Consider the following 22,043-nt stretch of genomic DNA (forward strand, 5'->3'; position numbering starts at 1 on the left):
GAGATATTGCTTCAACTAATTGTTGTTCCCTAATTTCACTGTGTTTCATGTCTTGTGTTGGAGTGTTACTGTAGTAACAATTTTTCTCATCCTAATTAAAGTTTTGTTCTAGAAATAGTAGGACTATACTGTTATTGTTAAATCATTTTCTTTTTATGGATTTTATTTTTTGGAGCTGCTGGACTACTGCACTGTAATACCCAGAATTGGTTTCATTGTCAATGGTCCAATTGAAACATAGTCCAGTTAACTCCACCACTTATTCAAGACTATCAGGAATCCTTTACCTTTAAAATAATCTGTACATCGATCTTAGTAGGAGTGGATATACCCTCTCAAAAGTAACCACATGCATGTCAAAGTACACCCACACACCTATTTAATAGCTCTAACCAAACCTGGAATGATTGCGTAATAATTCAAAGACTAAAGTTGGTGCATGACTGCGTGCAATAAACTTTGTTTATTAACGCAAACGTCTCATGAAGTGAAGATGAACTTGTAAATAATAGACTAACCTTAATCCTTTTTGATGACAATCAACTCAAAACTAATCACATTTTTTCCCCTGTGTAAAAGTGAAGAATAAAAACAGCCATCTATTTGTGTGAATGTATTTGTTGTTTTGTTTATATTTTATGCATTGAAGCAGATGATCTATTTATGCAATTTTACGCTATCTGACTTATCTGTTAAATTTTCCAGATTTCATTTGATAACCAACTACACACCCATGATTCTATTTCACAAATTTTTATAGGCCTTTAACAGTTTTTAGATTTTTTTCTATTTTTGAGAATATAGTTACATGGGATATCTTGGGAAAGGGCAATACTTGCTCACATTTTGTAGCGGTCAAGTTGTATACCAATGATATTAGGGTATATACAATTGCATTGAGAACTATTTTTGAATATATTTATTATTGTACCAATGATATTAAACATATTCATATCAAAATCTTCAAAATAAAGTATGTTTGATCTGCCCCAAATTCTTATAATGTTGCCAAACTCAGTGGTATGGATTCTTCTGGATACAGTTGTACACCTTTTATGTATTTTATATGTAACAATAACATTGAAAGGTGATCTTTGTATAGGAACTGCTTATTTCTTTTCATTCGGTTAACCAAATCTGTTTCTATCCACTTGAAAAGGTCATTTTGAAAATAATTGGAGTATAACTTTAAAAGTGGAATTTTTAGTACTTGAGATAGCCATCATTTCACGGTCTCTTGACACCCAACAACCCTAATCTTCATCTACTTTCATTTTATTTCTTACTTTGTCTCTGGTAGAATTCTTGTTTTCCTCGCAATTTATTACTTGTCTTGAAGTATTTAAGTCATTCCAGAATGAAGGAACCACCCACATTGTGGACTGTTACAGTCACCACCTTTTGTTGCCATATTAAATTCAACAAGAACATCTCTGAAATGAGAATACCTGCTGTGCCGAGAGTATAAAATGAAACTTAAAAAATGTGATTTTCATATCTGAGAGATCATGACACAATGTGCCATCTAAAACAATACCAAACTAATAACAATAACATCAGAAGCGTTTACGGTTTCACATAACCAGGATGGTTTCTCTGTAACACGGTTTACCATTTCAGAGACTGAATGATTAATGATGAACAGGCCCTGTAAAAATAAAAACAAAAATATTGATAATTGACCATGCTAAATTCTATCAGTTCACCTCCCAAGTTGTTGTCAAAGTCTTGGCACAAAGAAACTTAACAGTAGAAAGAAAAAGTGTAGAAAGATGTAAGTGGATATTAGCTGTGTAAAAATCATTAGATAATGTTGGGACCTTAGTCAAATGCCAAGAACAGATACCCTGTGTAAAGTATGCATCCAATTGACCTTTGAACCTTCTGTACACATGTTTCAAAGGCTATCATGTACTTATTATATTAATATTCTATGTCAACTTGATTTTATTTTCAATCAGATGCAAAGTGTATAAGATTGTTAAAAACTTAACAAGAAACATATTACTGGGTATATTGCATACTGGTTTTCTGAATGAAACTGAGATGAGACATCCTAAATAAGGCAGAAAGTTATAAATGAAATATGAAGAAGTAATTTAATATATAAGAGTCCATAAGTATATTATTTATCCTTTATTATAAAGTATTCAGTATCATAATAATATGACTGGCTTCTGTCTGTAGAATCCTAATAAACAACTAAATACAATGATAAGACACTGTCCCCTGTCTCCTAATGGTCTACAAATAGTTTCTCATCTCAGGTCATCAGTGGGAGGTAGAGACCTTTAGAGCCTTTCTGAATTTATACATTTCAAGGTGTTAAGAAGAATACTGAGATCAACATACCAATTGATAAGTCATAGTCCACATAGTCACAATCTGCAAGACAAGTCAACCAGGTTAACATGAAATGAGTCCAGTAGCCATTCTTGATCAGCAAAAATCCAGAAAGGTGTTCTGATGGTATTTCAGAACTGGACATACCCATCACACTTTTAGCTATCAATGTCAAACTTTATCTGTAAATGAGGACTGTCCCATTAAGGGAAAGATTTTCTGCTCCATTAAGGTTTTTGTATTTTCAGGAACTTTCGGAATGGATAAATGAGAATATGTCTTGAGTAGTGGTATGCATTGGTACCCAAAATTATGTTGTCATATTTAATGTCTTCAAAGCTCATTGTTAAGTCTGCCAAATGGCCCTATTAAAAGTCTATGACCCCTATAATGTTGTGTGACCTTACATGTTCAGCTTTAGTAAGATTGATAATAAGGGTTGTGTCGTAGCACATCTCAAGTCCCCTAATTTACTCTAATCTGTGCCTTCAGGGTTGATATTGAGAGGGAGGATATTCAGTTGTTTTGAAGAAATTTAATACTTTAAAGGGCTAGGCCCCAACTTATGTCCATAGTTTTCTAATAATTTTAAACATCAAATTCTTTATTGATGATAACAATTTGGACTTGAACAGAACTGAATTGAAAAGGACAACATGTTTATGACAATTATGTTCTTAAAGAATTAATAGTTTTTATAAGAATTTGATTATATACTGAAGCAGATTGACATTCAAAGAAGCTACCAGAGGGAAAACATAAGTACATTTCGTTCTGATATCTATTGTGTAATTTGTTTTTTTTTTTTTTTAAAACCAAGGACTTAGTACATGAGAACCTGAAAATCATACAATCAACATTTTTTATAAATCAGTCTCTTAACATACAAGAGTGAAAACTTTGACTCTTCAGATTTTAGTGAAAAGGCACTTGCATCTAATATTGTTTTTAATCAGAAGGCAACACTGTACTTTTATTTAAGTACAAGTACTCTTACGTCTTGAATTTAAGATATGTATTAGAATCAAATCTGAAAATAATCAATTCTATGATTTATATCCAGAAATTAATCTTGTGATATTTTATTTATTTCAGATTGAACCAGATTAAACATCTTGATTTAAAATATTTATCAACGGTAAGCAGATTTCTTATTTTACTTTGAAAAATTTCCCGTATAGCACACTGCATTCTTTTCAAAGGGCTCACAATGAAATACATTTTATATTTTAACAGCCCGAAAACACTTAACCTATTGTCTTGCCTGATTTTCACATTTTCATTAAACTGAAATGTCTGATGTAAAAAATGACCTCATTTAGATGAGTTAGCATTGAGATTAATGTTTGTAGCCATTTTGAACTGAGTGTGAAAAAAGGTTTAATTATGGTAGAATGTCTCGCAACGATGATTGCTTCTGTCAATTTATTCATACTTGATGCTTGACGTCTGCATTTTTATGGATATTGTCCTTAATTTTACCCGCTACAGATTGTTACCAGAACATGAAATTCCTTCATATAATCACATTGGTCTTGCCAACAAAGAATCAGCAATTTGAACAAGTGGTTTTGGTGAAAAATATTCCAGTATGATTCACTCAAAGATGAAATTTTCAACCACATTTGAAGAAATTAATTCTTAATCATTTAAGTCAATCATTGTAATGTAATAACTACTTGCAATTTCAAAAGATCAGACCAAAGAATTTTCAGAGCAGGAGCAAGGCAGCTAATGAAGGTGTCTTTTGTTCTTTCGCGTCTGCTTGTCAACCTGTTTGCTCATCTTGTCATCCTTGATCATTAACTGTGCACAAAATTTGTTTTTATGATGCATATTGACTTTGGCCTGGGGAAACTGAGTCCCTCACTCAGAAAATCAATAAGGCTTTCTGATCTTCTAAAAGATATTCTGTTGGGCTAATTCTTATGGATAATGTGATACAATATATATAACTCAATAGGTGTCATTAGTGGATTATTCTATGCCTTGCAGATAAATGTCACATGCTGTGACAGAAAGTAAGGTGTCCAACATTGTTGATTTCAACAACTATCTCTATCCTAACTAGTATTTCAACTAAATTGTTTAAGCTTCTGAGGAAATCACTTGCATTTTTAGTGCATATATTTATGTAGCTTTTAATTGGGTAACCTTTAAAACACCAAAATATCTTGCCATTTAGAAGTCCCTATCATATCTGTTTACATTACTAAAGAAGCATTTGTTCTTGCTTGATGGCATTAATTTTGTCCACATCAGATGAAATTCTGTGTCAAAATGACATTCAATGATCATTATTTGCACAAGTGAATAGCCACCAGCAAAGTGTAAAAGAAATGAAACCAGTGATGTATTAGTGTAGTGATTTCTGCACCATGATTTTAAGATTCCTCATGTTTAATCTATGAAGTTTTATGGATCTGAAGGCGACCATTGTTGCTATTATTACGCTCTAAATCATGTTGTTTTAATTTGGTTCTCAAATATTTGATTTCACAGCTTAATTAAACTTTGACCCACGTTATGCCACAGTTGTCTTGTGACTTGAAATGATCATGTCATGGAATATTGGAGGAAGGTAATCAATTGTTGATCTTCATTTCGGAATTCCTGAATGGGCATTTACACTCTTTCTGATTTTCTTTTTTTTTCTACTGAAGAGCATATAATGAGGGATAATTTGGACACAGGACAATCTCTGTATTTGGATATCCAGGGTTAAGTGATCTTGACATTTCTCATGACATTGTGCTAAATTATCAATACATTGATATTTTTTTAAATGGACATGGTGACCTTCAAGGATTAAACTTTAAAATCTTTTTGCTCAAAGGACCTGGAATTCTGCGATTAGAAAACAAATCCAGGTTATCAGCCTTGACACTCTCATTTGACATATGAAAATTGAAATTATGCTAATAAGGAAATAATATTTGTAATGTCTGAGATAAAAAAAAATCACAAACCTCTGCAATAGTCAATTGAATAACAATTAGAATCATGGGCTTTTTGAGGAATGTGAGATTTGTGCAGATGTGGATGAGATGAGGCATCCTGATATTCATGCCATCGTTTCTGATTGTAAGTCACTGTTTTCAGATGACATTAGCCGTAGAGAGACATCTGTAGGTTCTGACCATCTTTCCTGTCATTATGGGACTAATTTATAGGTGTCATCCTTAATTACCATTATTCCATTTTCATAATTAATTATTTCATCTAAAGTGCCAATTTGGAGGAGGGATACCTTAAAGTTATATTTCATCACCTCTGATTGGTTAATCTGTAGAAAACACTTGATGAAAACCAGTGAAAGTCAGGATAAATTACCAACCAAACATATTCTTCATGATCTCGTGTGAAGTCATTATTTTAATCCTTTCTCTCACGAATTGCTTCAGACCATTGTCCATGTTATCATGTCGTCTGCTATCCCAGCCATATCACTTGAAAATAAATGAGGTTTTTGTTAAGCACCTTTTAGAAGCAAGATCATTTTAATTACTGCCCGTATTTAGCTTGCTTGTGGAGTAACAGCCTCGAGCTATGAATTAATGAGATTCTCTAGGACGGGAATTTTAAGCCGAAGGTTAAACTTTTCTCCAAATGACAAATCCAAGATGCTTAGGGTGAAGTAGTGAGGGCACAGACACGTGGCAAGGAGTTTATTAATGTCACTGGTGCCCCTAGGATGTTCATGGTGACAATAGGGCTTGTATCTGGATATCAGTTGACTCCAACATATTTCTTTTGAGAATGGGTCATGTCCCTTAGTTCTTTTGATTGATTTCGATTAAGGTACTCTCATTTTAAGTAAGAAATACAAAATTGTTAAATATCTTTTTTTTTTAAATTGTTGTTCTGTTGAGGGTTTAACAATGGTAATAGAATAATATATTTCTAAAAGCCTCAATTTAAAATTACTGGTTGACAAATGGTTAAACCTTTTGCCCTGAGAAAAAAAAAAAAAAAAAGTAGCATTGGTACAGGACAGGTAACAAAGATCCCACTGATGATGGTAGTAACATCAGAAATGCGGTTGGAGCAACTTGTGGACACAAGAGACATGAAAGTACCTTTATTTAATATCTGTAATAGTTTCTATTAAAAGTTTCTCAAATTTCATTATTTCTTGTTATAAAAAATAGAAAACAAGTATTTCTGTAAGGCAAACAATTTAATATGAATTCTAGAGCCTTGAGACAAAACTCTATCAACAATTACACACCAATGTTCTATCAAATTTACACACTAATCTAATTTCCTTCACTAGAGAATACATGAAATAAAGAAATTTCTACCAGCTAAAAAACCTTAATATTATATAGTTACCAATTCGCTGCTGTTATATCTGAGGGCTATACACAGTCCTATGGGATTTGAGTTAAGCTAATGAGCAGGTTAAAGGTCGTTCTTGGTATATCTGTAAGCGATGAGCTATTATTAGATCAAGCTTAATGAATATTAGTTGGAATATCTCGAAGGCAAACCTGCCCTTTATTTATTATTAATATTGTAGCATTTCATAATCGTATCTAGAAATAGAATTTTTTATGTGATAAAAGTATATTTGATGCAGTTGACATGTTATTTTAATCTATCTGTTTTTTTAGGGAAGATGATATGGAAATTGGATTTAAACATACTATATAAATGCTTTGTCCGAATGAATTCAAATAATCTTTTAGAATACAAAATGCATCTTGAATGTGCATAAGGTTTTGAAGCAATGGGAAGTGACTATTTGATGCTATTTGGAAAGCTGCTTGCTTTTTGTTAGGTCACTTTTTAAAGCAATCCTTATTTGGTTATTGTAGCTTCGCAGTTTGCTTGAAGGTTTCGAGAAAAATAGGTTTCAACTACAGAAAATTAGTTGGATCTTCTCCAAATAAGCTGTCATATTTTGTGTGCTCACTTTATTTAGTTCTGCAGGCTTTTGACAAATTTGCATAAACCTTGAACTGAAATTGACCGATTTGACTTCAGCTCAGAAAGTGGAAGTTTAAAACCAGTTCATCTGTTGTTAAAAACAGTTTAATTCTCTGATGATTTCTTCATCTCTTCATTTCCCTAATTGGTAATCGGTGATTTGGTGTACATTAACTATTATTGTGGTATAAAACATTGCTCCATAGAGAATGGTGTTCTAGTAATTCTTATCTTAAGTTGTCCTTAAAATATAATATGTCATTAGAAGACATGGAAATAAGTTGGGAAACTCTAGATGGACCTTGATTGTATCGATTGAATAGTACTGTGGAAAAGACCTCCAATTTCAGGAACAGTTAGAATCATGAATTGTTGATCAGAAGCACATTTGAAATAAGTTCAGAAACTTCAGGATGTACCTTAAATAGTATGGATTAAATAATAGTTTGAAGAAGACCTCTGGTTAGGTTAGAACAAATTTTCAGGAACAGTTTCAATCAAGAATTGGAAGATGGTGATTGTTGATGCAAAGTATGAATTTTGACCTCATAAAAACTATGTTTCACATTTGTCCTTTTTCATTGACAGAATCATGGTCACTCCTTTCTCTTAAGTTTCTCTTAATCAATGAAGAATGCAATTCAAAGACATTTTTTCTAATATTTTTAGTTTTAATTACACATATAATTGCTAGGTATTAGCAATAATTGGTGTGAAATATTAAACCTTGTATTTGTTTGGACTATATTGATGTTAAAATAGTGTAATGTCTATTCTACCTAGAAATTAAACGAAATCACGTACCTTGGATTATTTTTACAAATTTTATATTTATGATTATTTGTTTTCATGTTCAAGTTAATTTAAAAGGGTAATATGAGCTGTTTTATTCTGTATTGGTAAGATAACAGTTCAATATTCTGATAATATCAGGTGTCTACATGGTGTTGTGAAGTTCATAGACCTAGCATACTATGATTTATGTTAATCTGTCACTATTAACAATAATTAGCAGACCACACCTTGGGATAAAATTTGAAATCAAGAAAGTAGTCATTATTTTGAATGGAAGATGTTCTTAGAATTAGCAAGAGAAATAGACAAAATTTGAAATCAAATTAGTTTTCAATATAGAACAAATGCACACAACGTACATCATGTACTAGACATTAAGTAATGGTGAGCAAATAGACCACAGTCTTAAGTATTACAAAGCTTTATTTCTGAATTTGTTACATTATTTTAACTTCAAATATAATGGAAGTTGATTAAATTCTGAACAGTTTGTATGAAAAAGTGGTTGACCTTGCAGTGTATATGAAATCAAAATTATCCCTCAAATGACATCTTCATCTTTGGAGGATTTAGGAAGTTGAAGATGTGGGTTACAATCTGACAAAATCACCTTCTCATTCAGATCTCAATATCCAACATGTTCATCATAGTTCTTCATTGTACTTGCCTCGTGGCTTACATTTAAACCCCCATGACTGACTAGAGAACCACTTCACAGCACCCTCTTTTTCTATCTTGTCAATTTCACTTGTTTAAAATGAGCTTAATGTGGTCCACATCTTCATGAGGAGATAAGAAAAGCCAGCCTAATCAACTCTTTTCAGGGAGGTGTTAGATCTAAATGGGACTACACCGAATCACTACTTAAAGCAAACAACATTGTGAATAATAAACGGAACATAATCCATGGACACTTGAGTGTGTTTACTCAATACCCTACTTCCTTTGTGGTGTTCGGCCTTGTTTTGACATTCATAAAGAGGCTTAAGAGTATTGTATTTGGTTTAGAGAGTATTAGATTAGTTAACTCCTTGTTATTTCTAAATATTCAACAATATTGCTAGTGATATTCAAAATGAAAACTTATTTCCTTTTTAAATTAATAATAGAAAATGAGTCACAATGACATTACGGAAGAGGTTGACAAAATGGTAAACAATTGAACGTTGATGGACTGAAGCTCTAGTTAGAATTTAATACCCCAAAATTAAATTTCAGTTCACTTCCAATGTTTGTCTGCATAAAAGTTTGGGACTTAAAAGAAGCTGCATGTGATGGTTTGTTTACAAAGCTGTCAAGACAGAAGAGAAATTATTTCAGATCAGAAAATCAATCTAATATATGTCACTTAAAAGACAATCAAGAGTCCAGCACATTGTCAATTGTAAACAGATTGAGCTTCAGTTCATATCACATTCATAATCGCTATCATGATCTTCGTTTTTTCTTTGGTGTCTTTTTTAACACTTCTCCTGAACTGGGTTTACCAATTGACATGCCTCTCAGAGAGTCCACAAAGCTTAAATTTCTATTCATTCCACAATTAAATTAACAGTTTCGGCAGAATAGCAGGCATTTGTTGTAACATCTCTTCTGACATTGTCTTTATTTTTATTTCTTTTTTTTTTTTTTTTTTTTTTAATAGATCCAATCAAATCTAGATGAATGTGAAATATGCATCAACATTTCCATTGATTCTATGAACATGTTTTAAGGATTCTTTTTTCAGAACAATTCCTCACTGCTTTTAAAGAATACTGTCCCTAGAAATAGATTTTGAAATCGGGTTAATTTTATTATTACAAAAATATACATCTTATCTCTGGAGACCATTGTAAAACTGTTACCTTGTATTTAGGTCATTTACCAATCAAGGAATAAGAAAATTGGATGATAAATGAAATGATTCTAGTAATTTATAAACCATTAATCGACTTTCAGTTCTGATTTCTCCTTCAACAGAATCACAGGAGTCAACATTACTGATGAACCCAAAGATTTTATATCATTCATTCATGAATCTGTCATCTTCACATCCTTCAAATCTGAAATTGTGACTTTTCTCTGATTGTGAAGGAGGAAATAGTATTTCCTTGGCATTAATTCCTAAAATAACGAAATCTGGCTATAAGAAAGTATCTTAAGACAGGAATCAATAATTGTAACCTACTACCACTAACCAATATTGAGTCTCTTTACTATTGTCAGCCATTTTATTACAACAGCTATGTTGCCATATTGCGGTCAAGTGGACATTATCAATCATGGGCAAATTTTAGGAATGCCTTTTGTCATTCATAAGATTTAGTATTTATTAAAAGCTTCACATCCATCAATAAAAGTTGCATTTTCATCATCAAGATTTCAGATATCCCAATCCAAGTTTCACAATAATGCTTTTGAAGTTCATTTTAGGTATTGAGGCATGTAACATGTTGAAATCGGTGGCAGAGGTTCCTTTGTTTCTATTATACTATCTGAAGATACAAAATGTACCAGTATAAGTCTAAAACATGACCTAGTTTTATGAAATAGAGGAGCTACAAATGAGGTTAATGGTCAAATCTGTGGATTGAAATTGGGTTATTTCTATAATATAACTATAATAAAAATATGTTGATATTGGACTGTGTGAATGGCAGTATATCCTTGGTTATTTCCATTATGCATATATTGCAAAGCCCATTGATATGGTCAACCGTTCAAATGCTTCTTTGGATAGAAAGGGGACCACTGATGAAAATTTCTTTCAGACTGCTAGCATAGTTCAAGAATGTTAACATATTCCAAAAGGTGATTTATATTTGACACTTCTCCTAACTTTCAATATAATACATTGCCCATATTTAGTAGTTTAGATTGGTACATGGAAAATAACATTGCACGTATTTGATGGTATAAGAAAAACATCGTCTAGAAAATATAATATTATTGTAATAACAATTCCTATATACAGACATTTCATATATAGTACGTGGACTTATATTCTAGCTACCGTCCAAACATTGATTTCTGGTCCACTATTCTCATAACAGATTGTGTCTCAAGATGAACTAAACATAAGAAATGTTTAATCTGGTCAAACTGACCAATTGATGTGCCATCCTCTCACTCCATGAATTAGAAGTGGACAATTTACAGAGATGAAGAGTAATGAATTTCTGTAAAGATGTCTGATTGCTGCTGATGATATTTGAAACGTTGGCAGAATACAAAAGAAGTGACCAATCTTATCTGATGAGTTCTGTAGAGATATAGGTCTCTTGTGCCATATTGTTCAGATTGAAAATTTCCAATTCTGCACTGATTGTCTGTGTTTAATCCCAGGAATTTAAATTTGGACAAAAAGACTGGCCATAACCATTGACAGTGTATATTATGTCCATTCTTTTCCGATCAAACCTTTCCTAATAAATTTCGGTCAAAATGTCCTCCTGGAATTCAACAAAGTAATATGATTTAATCTTCGATCTTCCATCTTCCAATTTTTTAGCTGGCTTAAAATGACTGACCATCATTTGAAATTCATTAATATTTTACCATATGCACTTTCACTTCTGAATTCTTGTATAGATTGTTTGAATCAGATCTTTGGTTCAGAATTGGCCTACAGCAGTGATTGATTCAATCTTTATTCCAAAAACAAAATGGCTACTAGTACCTTGAACTGGTCGAAACGGTGGTTAATGTGTTAGGTCCACTACTTAGTGAATCAGAACTCCAAAGGTCAATTTCCAATAAACTCTCCAAGAGTGAGTGACAAGTTCTTAATGCTCAATTAGTTCTAATCTCGGATTGCATCTTCTCAACCTAAAATCACTTCAAATCGTGTCTCGTCATGGCTGTCTGATTGACAGCCAGAATATTCACATTTCACCATTGTTGCTAATTTTCTTTGTGCACATTCCTTCATTATACGGTAATTCTGAGACTGTTCAACAAGTGAGGAATTTTTGTGCATTGATTTCATGGTGGGGAGAAAAAAGGATATTGTTGTATTAATTAGGAAAATCAACCATCTTGGAATGCTACTTGAGTTGTGACTAATTGTTACTTCTTGTGAGATTTTAACAGTTTGGATTTTTTGCTGTGAAAAAAGATCTTTCTAATGACGGATATTTCATAGTCAGTGCAGAATCTGGAATATTAGTAAGTTGTTTTCGTTTTTTAATTTCTACTGTTAAGTTATGTTCTCGAGATACTTAACCTTGAAAATGCTTGACACTTAAGAAGCATTTTCTGCTCATTGAATCACAGAAAATATTGAAACAGAATTTAATTGGAATAATTATCAAGTCCTTATGATTTTATGAGTTTTAGTATCTGCTGATCATAGTTGATTTTTGTTTACCACATTTGATGACCTTTATGTTCTTGACATTTAGAAATCTTTCCATTAAATCGTAACCACATTTGACAATGAGCAGAAACTTCCAGCACAAATGGAAAACTGAGATTTAGAACTAGCAATTTTCCAGTCTGGTAGCAAGTGATCTATCTAGAAACTTAAATTACCTTTATATACACAACTGCTAGAAACTCAATTACTCCAGTTTTTATGTCATCTCTCAAGGGAAATAACTCTCACATTATATCTAGAGCAGACGCAAATTTATCACCTGCTTTGCCACGATTTATTCTTTAAAAAACTTTCAATTTATAGCAGTTTGAATTAGAGGGAATTGACATCCACAGACGTGCGATTTGATTTCACTTATGGTGAAAATTACAAGTCTATTGGTAGGTTAGGAGTTAACCAGCCTAGAAGAGATAAGGTACTAATGATTTAAGATGGAGTGTCCTGTCTGTCAAAAGTTAGTTTAATGATCCTCAACTTGTTATTTAAATGAAATTATGTGTTGCAATCTTGGCTTTCATTTTATTGGTGATAACAAGAATATATAGAGAATGTTATAAATTATACTTAACCTAAATTGAAAACAATTTTTTTTTTTAAAAGTTGTGGAAATAATTTATTTCTATCTATTATTCATATACCTTGTCCTCAACTGATTCCACTTAATACTGACATATAATATATAAGATAAAGCATATATGTAGTCTAATTTCTGTAATCAGAAACCATACAAGATTGACTTTCATCATTCTATATTGCTTCAACCATTATAATATGTCAAATTTGTCAACTAGTGTGTAGGGCAAATTAATCCAGTTATCTGAAACCAATATTACAAGTCCGATGGTCAGTTTATGTCCATTCAGGTCATTAGAAGCACCTGCCAACAGATGATATATTGAAGAAAACTGATATTGTAGAGAACTGACCGCTGTCCTTGTAACAAATGACTAATAATAATCAAGTTGTGACCATTGTTTGGACAGTATCTGTAGTGTAATCACAAATCTATGATAGTTTTAATTATGTTGAGATGCTATCCATGTTTACAACTATGATTACCCTATATAGTTAAATAGCTCATCCATCATTGTCTTATGACAATAGATTGAAGGAAGGAGTGCTGGAATGAATAAATGAATTGTGATTTTTCAGCATTAAAATTACATTTAGCGTGTTTTGAAGAAATGGATGAATGAAATGACGTCACTTTTATCTTTTGTCAGATGAAATATTGCATGAACTAGATAATATCCAGAGAATCTTGACCATTGTGAGGTCATCACCATTACAAATCAAGCCAAATTGTATTCCAAATAGCGATGATATAGGTAATATCTGAAATTACATACAATTTTTTGTACAAGGAATCGATATGGTGCAAGATTATCTGATTATCCCTGCACATAAATAAGATATAATAAACTTTCTTATTTCCCTTCAGAACATATGAGCATAATCATATTTTGCCAAATTAGATTAAATGTAGCACCTCAATCCTTGATATATTAGCAAAAGTTAATACAACATTAAAACCTGTTTGTCACTTGACAACTTGCAATACTTTTTCATTGACATCTGATAAATGTTACTCAAATTTGTTCATTGAATCCCGAAAACGGTGGTGAATAAAAAAAGAATGATGATAAATATCTAAATAGTATTTACCATGGCTCCAACTGACTGTTCTTAACAAATGAGCAAAACAAAAACGGTGTCCATTTACTCAGGTTTGATAATACATTTTCATGTCTGCTTCAGTTTTCTTTTTTGATCTTTTGATTAAATTTCTTGTTAAACTGGAGACGAAATAATAGACTAACACCATTTAATGTCTTCACTCATCCATTATAACACTAATCCTGAGGAAGGTGTTGATTTCTGTCAGACAAACCAAGTTGGGCTGGGCGTCTGTCTTGACTCTTCAATTACAGCGTGTAAAAAAAGTATATCAGAGATACAATAGATAGTTAAAGGTTGTGTTGAAAGTTGTTTTTTCCATGGTTAATTTATTCATTGTTCTTTTGGACTTAATTAAAATGGGGAGATTTATGTGTGGAGGCCAAGGCTTTGTTTTTAACACAAACATGACCAAAGTATTAAGCATAAAGCATATAATTGAGTTGACACAAAATAGTCCTTATGGTTTCACAAGTTTTTCTTGTTTAAGATTTGAACGTACACACCTTATTGTAAAGCAGACCACAATTCAATAATTTCAATTGACAGGAAGTACAAGAATGGGGCTATAACTAAGTATTTTAAAGGAAAAAAAAAGTATTGAGAAAAAAGAATTGTTTGTTCTCACTGTGTCAGACTCTAGCATCATCAGTTGAAGATGAATTGCAGGCAACCTGTTCCATGTTAAAAGTTAGGGTGTTTATCAGTTTTTCTGGCAGCCACTTTTAGAAATTCTTGCATGAAAGTCTTTAAATCTTTGTTATTTTTAGTGGTGAATTGTTAAAATTGTGGAAGTAAATATTTAGAAGTTGAGGCAATCTGTAGATGATTCATGAAGATAGAGTCCCAATATTGATCACAGCTTACTGTTCTGTAGGCAGAATACTGTAGTTTATTAAACCATGATTTCTGTAACTTCTGAAGCACCTGGTATTGATTGGGATACAGGTAGTGTTTTGGATGTGCACATATATAACACTGAGTATTTAAAATTTCCAAAAGAAAAGCCTTTTCAAATAATTTAATTCTTATATGGGCCCACATTATCTTAGAATAGTGGTTGAGCTGAACATTCCAAAAAATTAAATGTAGATGGACTGTAACCTTTTTATTTTCTTCAGCAGTCACCCACATCAATACACTAAATGAAACACCTAGTTTTGTTTTTTACTCAGATTGTAGGGAATTTTGAACTAAATATACTTAACAGATTTAAAACTGACCAAGACTTAATGACTAATTATCAGACGAGGGTCAGTTGGTTGTAAAACCACTAGAATATCAATAAAATCTTATCAAATCTGATAGAGAAATATTTAATTAAAATAAAGATATGTTGTTGATAAATTAATATTAAAATCTTATTAGTGTCAAGATTTGATAGTAATTAAATAACAGATAAACTTATAAGATATATGATTAGTCTTGGAGCATTGTCATGTGCATTTGTTCATCTATATTCAGCTGTTAGTTTTTGTGACAGGTACTGCATATGTGACAAGAGATGCTAAACTAACTTACACCATCCATACAATAAGTGGTCAACTGCATGGCATGAGTCGCCTGTTAAAATGGTACACAAAGAATTAAAACGTTGAGACAAAGCGACTTGTTTTAATGAACTATATAAAAGCTTTGCACCTTTTGCCAACAGCCTCTTCACGGTTGTACTTTCCAAAGAATGTTTCAAACTGTTGATTCTTATTATGAATGATAGTGCAAAGGAATTTTATGTGCTTGTGCAACCTATTTCGTTATTTGTGAATATTTTGTTCAATTTTCTCAGGAATAAACCCCTATAGTTTAACAATTGAGATGGAGATCTTAATGATATTCTTTTGATTTTGAGATATCATCATTTTAAAAATAATATATTTCCTTGTGTTTTGTTAAAACTCATTTATTTATTTACATCTGTCTTATTTTGTCTAGAAAGGGGACATCACCATTTTATGATGTTATCATCTCTAACATTTATCATATTTTCTTATTGTTTAAAAAGTCATCAGAGATAGTCAAAATCTTAAGTGTTTTATTAGTCAAATATTTTTTTGAGAACTTGACCCCTCCTATCAGAGATGCCCAGCAGAGATGACCATTTGGTGACTGACCATATTTAGGGCAGGAGTATAAGATAGATTAGCCCTGCCAAGCCTTTCCTATTCATAACTGTTATCATATAATATTTGATTTACCAATTTCTAAATCGACTTTTGTTTTAAGGTTATGATATTATCTGGATTAAGGGATTGTTCAGGATGAATTTAGATTGTGACAAGGGTGGGTCCTTTAAGGGATTGTCGAGAAAAGCAATACAAAAATAACAATATTAGCTATGTGATCTCTTCAAAAGGTGCTATATTCAATTTCTGATAGTCTTCTGGTGAATTGTAAGAGCTTACCACAGTTATTATCCAAGCAGAACTTGAGAACTGTTTTTGGTTAGGGATTCCAAACACCCATTATTGAACTTTTAAAAAGTTGTCCAAATTTTGAACCTTAGATAGCATTTTTTCATATCATGACCGAGGTATTCATGTATGATTATAATTAGTAACCAATATTTTAACATTAATTACAATATCTCTATTACTATGATTGATGTTCTATCAATATTTTAACATTAAACTTGTCAATCATATCACAATAACCCTCCAGCTTTTTACATATATACATAAATCATCTTAAATCATTGGACATGGTATTCATTCATATAATTCTTACAGTGATTGCACCATTTTTCCACCATTCAAGGATTCATTGATTCATTTCAATCACAGTTTCATTTCCATAAGAATTAAAGATGGCACCAGATACGACTTGCACCATGAACATGAGCTGTTAAAGTTTCTGTGCTATTACTCTATTTTAGATCATGATTGTTTCATTAGTTACTTTGGACAACAGTGGCTTGTTCTCTTTGGGGTCACTATGATATATATTAGCACATTCATAGGCCTTGGAATACCCTATCCCACATAATTTTTGGAATGTTGAGGATATATGCTTTGATGAAAAGAACATTTATTCAGTAGTATTCAAAAAGTATATCTTTTTCAAAAGCAGAATTCATCAACTATGTCAAAAGCAAAATGTTGTTTTGGTTAAATTATAACCTCGAAACTACTATGTAAACAGAATATGATATGTAGTAATCCAGTACTAATCCTACTAATGATTAGGTTAACCCTACAGATATATACCTACATATTACTGACTTAAAATACTGTCACAAGTCTTGACTCTCGGCTAATTGACTTTTTACGCATCAGTAACCACCATATGATTACGCCTGCCAATCAGATGAGATATAGTCCCACTGATATTATATATCATATACTTTATTTATCATTCATCAATGTCATGATTCTAACGACAGGTAGCTGATTGGTTCACTCCATGTTGCTTGAATAATCTCTGAATAACAGTAATCCATGAGACATGAATCGGGATAGGTTTTTGATTTCAGGGTTTTCAACACTGAAAACTTTGATCCCAGAATAGTTTTAATTCTGATCAAAAGTATTAAGTTGTCTGAATGATGTGTTTGCACAAGTATATGCTTTATACATATAGTTCTGAGTCCAGCACTCCACTTATTTCAAAACACCTGGTATATGCTTCAAAGAAAAGGGTGGGAGTTAATAGAAGTAAATTTCATATCTTTTAAAGCAAATACAACACATAGGGTTATTGTCAATAGTTAAAAAATGGAGCAATTAAACTCACATTTCCACTGGCACACCTATGCCACAAATTATACATTGAATGTCATGCTGTTATTATAAACCCAGTTTTATTTTTCATACCAAATCTTTAAAAACAATTTAAAAGTTGTGTGAAATTTGAAACATAAAGTGTGATTTAAATTAAAATGTTGGCTGCATTATGAGTAAATGTTAGTGACATCAGTAACAACTTCTGTTATATTAGCAGACAGATGGTAAAATATTATCATTTTAATTACTAATACTAGTTTCTTTTCATTACTCAACAGTTTTAACATGAAATTAAATAATTTAGTGTAGAGGTATTTCAAATGAAAACTATATCTATGTCAGCTCTTGTCAATTACAGATTATTCATGTATTATGAAAATACAAAAACTTGAGAAATGTATTGAAAAGATATGATTCCTAAAACAAAAATGACAAAATACCCAGAAATCTTAGAAAATTGAACTGTCTTACTGGATTTCAGGGCATACAACTATGAAAGGGTTAAATAAAAATGTGAGATAAACTAGTGGTCATCCAGAAAGAAAAGATCACTGACCAGAAGATCAAAGGTTAAGAGTAGTGTTTATTAAATAACTTAAAACTGATAAAATATTTAAAATGTTGATAAACAATAGAAGTAAACATCAAACCTATTTCTAGTAGGGAAAGAATGGGGTTAATCTTTACTGGATTTCATCAGATAACACCTCTCTTCAGATCTGCTAAAATGTTGGTCAAAGTAAATTATATAGCGTCAAACTCTGTCTGTTGAAGTCTCGGAGAGAAAATTTCTACATTTCTCCAAATTAAGTTAATGGACTTTTTGCTCTCTCATATTTACTAAACTTGGCTCTGGAAAGAGTTCCGATTTCTCCAATGGTGCCTTCAAAAACATTTCCAGATCGTTGTATTTTGATGAAGCAGTTGGATTGTATAGTTTGGTTCTTGTGCAGTCACATCTGAAGCTGACAAAGCACATACAGAGTACAGAGAAATTTATCATCTCATCATCAGTCTAATAACTTTATCCTAACTAAAGTCTTCTTTATTTCTTACATTCATATTCTGATTTCGTATTTACAATCAAAGAAATTCAACAGTCTTTATCTACTATAAAGTGGATTATTATGTTAAAAATCAAATGCCATTTATTGATAAGTTAAATTAGCTGTACTCTGATAATATATTGTTTGAAATAGATAATATATGTCAGCAATTGTTTTTACTTATTATCTATATTAGCCCACCCATTAATATCAGTCTATTTGACTACATTTGCATGTTTTTTTGCTGGGTTGCATATTGCATTGTCTGCAGTTCATTATAATATTCTCAATTTCTAGGTAATGCAGTACTGGTATGCCCTCTATCAAGTTGTTTTTATGGAATACTGAACAGTTTGACAAGTTCTAGAAGATATTGAGATCAGTTGATGGACAGTTCCTATATAACAATCAATGCTTGAGAGTCAAACCTAAACTATATTAGTATTCATTACAACAGGTGTACAATACATGGGAGAGAAAAACTAAGCTAATCTATTTAAAATATAAGATTTCATATCAAAATTAACTTATCATGCGACCATCTTGATCATTGCACGTGAAGCAGAAACAGAATGATATTAATAAAAAACTAAGCGATAAATTAAAAGACATGTAAAGATATTGTTAACAAGATATACGAGATGTGTGGAGTAAATTTATCTGATAGTATATGATAAAGTTTTTCAAACCAATATCTGTACCTTGTTGATTATAATATTGAGGACTACGATTTCACCAATCATGTAGGGTTTTCCAGATTATTAGTGCAGTCAATATCGTCTTCCCCAGATTGATAGGCTGTGGTTTATCACCTTATCAACAGGAGAGTGTGAATGAAGGCAACCATACTGTCCATGGAATGTGACTTTTTAAAGATAAAATATGTATTGAGGTGGATTGAGATAAATAATAATCATGAAGTGGATATGATGAGTGGTCCTTCCCTCTTCACACTTTTACCCCCCTCAAACCATTCTAACTTTTCAATGTTTCTTCTATCACAGCAATATAGCATGTATATTTGATGATTGTTCTATAAAAGAGAAATGAATGGAGTTTTACATCGTACTCTGCTGCACCTAATTGGTCTAAAGAAGAAGGACAACTCTATGTAATGCTGCCTTGAGAAATTTTGCCAGGACAGCGGTAAAATCCTACTCTCTTTTCGATTTCCAAATGTCAGGGATCAGTTTGTAGTCCAAGGAAGGGACCTCTGTATAGTTGGAGGCGTTTAGGAGGAACACTATGTATATCAATGTAATCAATACCTATTCTATATATTGATTCTATTTGCATAACATAGTGTTATCAAATAAATTTGAAATGATGATGAAATGAATGAAATAAACAATGAAAGTTGAATTGACATCATAGGATATATCTGGTGTTCTGGGAAATCAAACATAGTTGAGATATATTGAGAACAATTAGGCTACTGTATGGTGAATTTTATTTCAATATTCAAAACAGGACTAAATTTTACGATACAATATTGAATAAAAACATATGCAAGTTAAATATGTAAAATGTAGATCCAGAAGACCACATCCATTGAACAGAAGGAACAGTTGTACAAGATCAGATGGTAACCTGCAGGTTGATACAAACATTATTTACCAAAAAACTCAGAGGTAAACATATTTTTTGGCAAAATTGACTTGGATTTCTGGTGCCATGTTGATGTTGGCAAGTCAAGGCTAATTATATGTAAACATGATCTCTCTTTAAGAGAAATATTGTCGAAATTATTCCTAAATTATCAAAGCATAGCTGCCAAATTCACCAGATCAAATTCTCTTTTGGTGTTAACGGGTGTAATAGTGTATTGTTATATTTTCTTCAACATGTGCATTAAGGAGTAATTTTCACCATTTTTGATTCAAAAACAAGATGGCTGAATGTTAAGGAAGGAATAATAATGATAATTTTTTAATGGTTTAACTTGTTTCGCTCTTTACAAGCTCCATTAATATTACAATTGGTTATGTAACATTTAATTTCTTTACAAAAGAACATTATTTGACTTGAGAAACAGAACTGTCAAACTGAGTTCACAAAATATACCCATAGGAACTATATAGACATTCAAATAATGGTTTCAACAGAAATGAAAGGTGAAATTTTAATTAAAACTGAAGATTTCAGGTGCAAAAGTCTGTTAAAGTTGGTGTGTAAATAAGAAGAATAACCTTATGTGAACTAATCATGTTATTTCAATATTTTGCACTTTAGCTCTTCAATGTCATATTCCTATAACCATATAGAAATTTTGTTGAGTAAAAGAATTCTTTGTCAGGTTCTGCTCATTCACTCAAATGTGACAACTAACAAATTAAATTTTAAACTGAGTTTGTTATTGTCCATATATGATGGGATCCTGACATCCTTATTAAGGGTTTAAGTGTTTTGAAAGAAGTGGTTAAGTTCCCCATTAATGCAACAATCACATAGTTTAGGTTCCATTATGCACATTCTGAGAAGAGAAAGTTAAACCTACAAAGTGAAATTTGAACTGTTTGTCTATCCAGGTGAATTCAGAAGAAACTGAATAAAATAAACATCCTCTTTCAATTGATCAACATCCCACATCTAATTTCAACTAGGTCATTTCAGAAAACCAGTATAATTATTGCATGTAAATAACCTAGAGCAATGAAGAGTGAATAAAGGTTGTTTGGTTCAGGTGTACAAACTAAAATTTAATGTAATTTTTGACATAATCATGGTTGAAATGAACATTTTAATTCATTGGCCTGAACATTGTCAGACTGATTGGGTTGACCTGAACATTGTCAGACTGATCTGATTGGGTTGACCTGAACATTGTCAGACTGATTGGGTTGACCTGGACATTGTCAGACTGATTGGGTTGACCTGAACATTGTCAGACTGATTGGGTTGACCTGAACATTGTCAGACTGATTGGGTTGACCTGGACATTGTCAGACTGATTGGGTTGACTTGGACATTGTCTGACAGCTTTGGTTGACTTGAACATTGTCTGACAGCTTTGGTTGACCCAAACATTGTCTGGCAGCTTTGGTTGACTTGAACATTGTCTGGCAGCTTTGGTTGACCCGAACATTGTCTGGCAGCTTGGGTTGACCTGGACATTGTCTGACAGCTTTGGTTGACCTGAGCATTGTCTGACAGCTTTGGTTGAACTGAATA

The sequence above is a fragment of the Lottia gigantea genome (assembly GCF_000327385.1).
Source record: "Lottia gigantea unplaced genomic scaffold LOTGIsca_52, whole genome shotgun sequence".
Taxonomy (NCBI): Eukaryota; Metazoa; Mollusca; class Gastropoda; family Lottiidae; genus Lottia; species Lottia gigantea.